This window comes from Felis catus, chromosome D1, assembly GCF_018350175.1.
Source record: "Felis catus isolate Fca126 chromosome D1, F.catus_Fca126_mat1.0, whole genome shotgun sequence".
NCBI classification, from domain to species: domain Eukaryota; kingdom Metazoa; phylum Chordata; class Mammalia; order Carnivora; family Felidae; genus Felis; species Felis catus.
In genome coordinates, this window is record NC_058377.1 from 90,479,672 (window position 1) to 90,485,671 (window position 6,000).

The 6,000-nt window shown below is 39.4% G+C and overlaps 1 long non-coding RNA gene across 1 annotated transcript in view; it reads left to right on the plus strand.

Annotated features, from left to right (window-relative positions):
• The window catches only part of LOC123380575, a 231,228-nt gene extending 229,058 nt beyond the window's left edge, over nucleotides 1-2,170 (plus strand). The window contains exon 3 of the long non-coding RNA XR_006586536.1: nucleotides 1,706-2,170. This is a non-coding gene — a long non-coding RNA (uncharacterized LOC123380575). The remainder of the gene's footprint in view (nucleotides 1-1,705) is intronic.
• The last annotated feature ends 3,830 nt before the right edge of the window (nucleotides 2,171-6,000 follow it).

Genomic DNA, 6,000 nt, shown 5'->3' on the forward strand with positions numbered 1-6,000 from the left:
GATTATTAGCGTGTTTATTGCTGAGCCTAAATGTGCTGTGTGTATGTGTGTGTGTGTTTGTGTGCACACAGTTTCATTTGTATAAATTATGAATGAATGCATGGTCCATATTTACCACTTTACCCTAAGACTCCAGAATAGATGAATCGGTATTAACAGATGGTTTTCTTTAAGAATTGTTAATATAGATATGCGCCAGTCCTGTGTGCTTTTGTTCCTACTCGAACACCCCTCCCATGTGCATGTTCTTTTGGGGGGCAGCACTGAATACTCTTTCACACTTGTGTGCACGTCTTCTTATATCCTTAAGGTGGCAGGCAACAATCAAAACAGTATTTAAAGAGAATTAACTGAAAGAGTGGGGAAGTGCGGGAAAGAAAAAACTAATTCTTTCTGAAATGTTCTCTAATCCCCCATTTTCTGCTCAGCAGAATTATATTCATAGCTAGATTATTCATTATTAAGAGCTTATTTCAGCCTAGGCTGTGTGTGTCAGTAGATTAGGATGTGGAGGAAGATTAGTTTCTCACAGTGGGTGGCTGGAAATAAGTTCCTTATCTGATCATTAAAATCGGTTGTTCATGGTTTTTTGATCATAATTATTAATTCTGTCAGGGGTTTTTGCATGCCTATTAAATCTCGGTGCCCGATATGTAATATTAGGATTCAGTTGCATGGTACCAGTGTTGCATTATCAAGGCAGAAATGAGTGATGTGTGGGTATGTTGGTGTTAAAAATTTTTCAAGTCTTTGCAGTGCCCAGTACTTATTTTAGAAAGTACTTAATGATTTTGAGACTTTTGTAGGATAGTACTATTATTAATAAATAAAATGCCAGCAGCTACTAGTAATTCTCTACCATGTCTCTGACACGGTCTCAGGCTATTTTACCTCTGTTGCCTGTTTTTCTTTTTAATTTTCTTTTTATTTTATGTTCATAGTAGTTTTAGATTCGCAGCATAACTGAGCAGAAAATAGAGTTCCTGTATACCCCCTATCCTCAAAAATGCACAACCCGCCCTGCTCTCTGTCCACATCCCCTCCCCTCCCCACCCCACACTGCAGTGGCAACATTTGTTACAATCAGTGAGCCTTCATTGACTCATCATTATCACCCAAAATCCAATTGGGTTTACATTAGGGTTTATTCTTACACATTCTGTGGGTTTCAACCAGTGTATAATGACAAGTATCCACCATTGTGGTATTAAACAGAATAGTTCCACTGCCCTAAAAAGCCTCTGTGCTCTGTCTGTTCATCCTTCTTCCCTAACTCCTGGCAATCACTGACCTTGACTGTCTCCATAGTTTTGCCCCTTCCACGATGTCATAAAGTTGAAATCATGTTGTATGTAGCCTTTCAGATTGGTCTTTTATTTAGGAATATGCATTTAAGCTTCCCCCGTGTCTTTTCATGGCTTGATGGCTCATTTCTTTTTAGTGACAAATAATATTCCATCGTTTGATGTACCATAGTTTATTCATTCACCTACTGAAGTATATCTTGGTTATGGCCATGTTTTGGCAATTATGAATAAAGATGCTGTAATATTCATGCATAGGTTTTTGTGTGGACATTGTTTAAGTTTCTTTGGGTAAATAGAGCAGAGTGTGGTTACTGGATTGTATGGCAAGAGTATGTCTCATTTAAAAAAAATCACCAAACTGCCTTCCAAAATAACTATACTGTTTTGCATTCCACCAGCAATGAATGAGTTCCTGTGGCTCGACGTCCTTGGCAGCATTTGGCATTGTCAGTGTTCTGGATTTTGGCCATCCTAATAAGTATGTACCTGTATCTCATTGTTTTAATTTGCATTTCCCTAATAACATATGATGTAGAGCATCTTTTCATATGCTTATTTTCCATCTGTATATTTTCTTTGATGAGGCGTCTGTTCAGGTCTTTAGAACCCATTTTTTACTATAGTTGTTTGCTTGTTTTTAACTATGTTTTAAGAGTTCTTTGTATATTCTGGATAACAGTCCTTTATCAGGTATATCTTCTACAAATAAGTTCTCCCAGCCTGGCTTATCTGCTCATTCTCGTAACACTGTCTTTCACAGAGTAGACATTTTTAAAAATGTGTTATCTATTTTGAGAGAGAGAGAGAGAGAGAGAAAGAGAGAGAGAGAGAGAGAAGAGAGAGAGAGAGAACATGCATGTGCAAGCAAGGAGGGACAGTGAGAAAGGGAGAGAGAGAATCCCATGTAGGCTCTGTGCTGTCAGCATGGAGCCCAACACGGGGCTTGATCCCATGGACCGTGAAGTTATGACCTGAGCTGAAATCAGGAGTTGGATGCTTAAGTGACTGAGCCACCCAGGCACCCCACAGAGCAGAAGTTTTTAGATGTAGTGAAGTCCAGCTTGTCAATTATTTCTTGAATGGATCACGCCTTTGGTATCATATCTAAAAAGTCATTGTCATACCCAAAGCCATCTGTGATTTCTACTTTATTATCACCTATGAATTTTATAGTTTTGCACTTTAAATTTAGGTCTGTGATCCATTTTGGTTAATTTTTGTGATGAGTATAATGTGTGTGTCTAGACTCTTCTTCTTTTTTTTTTTTTATGGGGATGACCAGTTGTTCCAGTATCATTTTCTGAATCTATTGTTTACTTTCATCTTCTCTTAAACCCATGCCAGAATTGTCACCTTTATCTCCATGTTAAAGACAAAGAATGCAAAAAACAGAAGGATAAAATAACTTCTTCAAGTTTACAGAGCTAATGAATAGTAAAGTTAGGGTGGGAACCTAAGTATTTCTCATTGAAAACCCGTCCTCTGCTGGTCTTCTAATAAAAGAGACTTTGTTTTTAATGTGGGCCTAGACAGTAAGTAGGGTTCTTAAATTAATATACTGCCACGGTGATCAAAATGAATACAGTGATTTTAACATAGGGGTCAAGGTACCCCTGGTTGATTTGTTCTGGCAAATCAAACCTGAAGAGAAATATAAAATTTTGAAAATGTGTTAGGTGATTTTCTCTTGTTATCCAATTATAACAACTATTTGAGTATGAAGCACTGTGTTAGGTGCTGTGGATACAACTTTGAATAAGTTACAATCTGACTTCCAATAGGAAATTAAAATGTTATCATGGTATTAGGTTGACTACAAAGGAAGAAGTGATTTATTTAGCTTTCTAGAGGAAGAGGACCCTTGAAACAAACTACAGAATTGTTTACAGCTACTCTTTAAAGAAATGTTAATGATAATGTCTTCCCTTAGTTACCACTCCACCTTCAGGTAATGTAAAAACATTAAGGATAGCTTTTTAGGTAAGATCACAAAAGTTGGTGAGGTAGAGCGTGAAGTCTTATTCTTTTGGCCCCACTTTGCTGAAGAATGGCTGTGGATAAATCCTCAAGTGCATGAAACACATAAAACCTGGGGTAGGGGTGGGTGGACAGTGATGGTGGGAAGTGGTGGGGTGATGGTTGGTACATACATACATCAAGTTGTATATACAGTGTTTACATTTATACAATCATGAAGTTGTATAAGGTGGGCATTTAGACTCCACAGTAAAGCATACTCCCAATCATGAGAATTGAAACTCGAGATCAGTGCATGCTTTCATTCATTCAATCATGACTTACTGATTACCAATTTTATTCTAGTTCTGTAGTTTGCTCTGAAATTAGGGTTATCTGAATGCCTACCTATTAGGAAAAGAAGTGTTTCAATAGACTAAGTTTGAACCTGTAGGACAGTATCTGGTGGACTTGGTCTTAAGTAAAGATAGATGTGGGGGGTGGTGAATAGAATGCCTGGTAGATCTCTACATACTCAAGTCATGATTAGGAAATTTAGAGGCCCTTATTAGCATAGGATCAACATAGAGGGTGAGAAGAATTGAGTGATTAGGGTGGAGATGGAGGTTTTGATCTTCTATAGCTGGAATGGGGAGGAGGCCCAGTGGTTCCTTTGTTCATGTACTCATTCATTTGCTTATTGAACCGTTACATGACACTTTCTATGTGCAGACAATATAGATAATAACTCACTTATCCTAACAGGAATCTCATGGGGTATGAATTATTATTAAACCTGATTTACAGGTAAGAAAACTGGGCCACAGAGATACTGAGCAACATGTCCAAAGTCATATAGCTTCATTCCCTCACAAAGGCTTTTTATCTTCTTTTATTCCTGACAACCAAATTTATACTAAAATAGGAAGTGATCACCATATTCTAGTTTTGTGCAGACAACTGATTTTTGAATCAGCATTCCCGGGAAAGGATAGACTTCCTGTACCTACGCATCTGCTTCTCAGCCCAAGGTTGGGATGGACCAGTTACCACCTTTTTTTCCTTGATGGCATCAGCAAATACCAAGAGAACACAGGCATCTTGTATCGTCAGAGGTCCCAAAGCATGAACAGAATATCACCAAACTCACACTGATATAAGCTTCTGGTCTATCAGGTCACTAGATGCCTTTTACAGCTAAAATCATACCATGTGCCCTGCACAGCCCTGAACTTATACAACTGCAGACCTTGCAATAACTCAAATATCCCGTGCAAGCATTATCTCATAACAAGGCTCCAGACACGGATATGGAAAATGTCCAGTAAAGATATTAAGAAGGAATGGCTCAGAGAAAGCACAGCTAATCACCGCCCTGCTGGGTGAGAGTGGGAGGCCAGCAGGAGCCCAGGCCTTTTCTTCTATTTTTAAATTAGGAGTCTGAGCAGTAAACCCCATGTCTCATTCAATTCACTGCACTGGTCTACAGAGAAACACGTGACGTGGCCCACAGTGGCAGCTGAATGAATTGTTCATGCTGATTGTCCCTTCCTCTGTCTGTCTCTGCCATCCGGGTAGAGATAGTTTAAAAATACGCTGTCATTAAGGGCATTTCAGCTGCAGACTGGAGTGGTTGGCATAATTGTGAGCTTCCTGAGTCTCTGGGGCTTCCTGAGTCTCTGGCTGCTGCTTTTCGGCTCGTCGACACTCATGGCCCACAATAGTTTTGAATGAAATGTCATGTCTAAGTTGTTGATAACTGTTAGCCAGCTCCAGGAGGTAATTGAAATGATCCTGTATTTGCATTGGAGATTTTGTATTTATGCAAAAGATTGCTGAATTGCATATCATTGAGGATATATATTTTGAGAAGAGCTTTTCCAGCTGGCTTTGTGGCTCTTGTGTTTTGTTTCCAGTAAAAGATGAACGAGCATTGGAATAAAATAGGTTTTAAAGCATTTTAGTTACATAGTGGCAGTTTTTTTGCGCTGGTCAGTTATAATTTTTCAACTTGATCTTCCTGTCAATTGGTATTTGGATTTTGAAATATAGCAAGGCCCTCTGTAGCTTTTTGAGGTTTTAGCAACCCCTAAGTCTAGAGACCAATAAATAGTTGAGAAAGTATCTGACACATCAGTTGCAACCAAAGAGTTATGCCATTTGTACCAAACCTAGTTGATTTTCCTCTCTATATCTGCTCAGCCCTACCTGTCCCTTGGATATTGTTATTAGATGGCTATCCCTGGCCAACACTGCTCTCCTCCTAACCATCTAGCTAACCATTAGTTATCTTACTGGCGAAAACCATGCTCCAGCACAGTCTTTCCATGGCAGGGGTCGCATCAGCTTTGGTGCCTTGGAGGAACTGACCAGACCCATAGAAGATATGGTACCTTCTACCACTTTCGGTCTCAGACCAAAAACTGAGACCACTGAAACACCAAACACTGGGGCACGAGAACTGGATTTCCCAAAGACTGTCTAGAATAGCCAGTTTATATAACCAGAAAATATGGGACAAACTTGGACCAGTGAGAGACAGGAGACAGAAATAAGCTGGTAGATAAATTCTGTAACCTTCATCCCTCTTCAGCTTGTTCCCATGCATAGTGGTTCTGTACAGCTTCTCTAGAGATACCTTACATGGCTGAGAAGTGGGCTGTGGTCTCCTTATGAAGGCCAGCTCAGCAGTGTGCCACCTCGTAAGTCATTTTCTACTTTGCAGCCTCACTTCCAG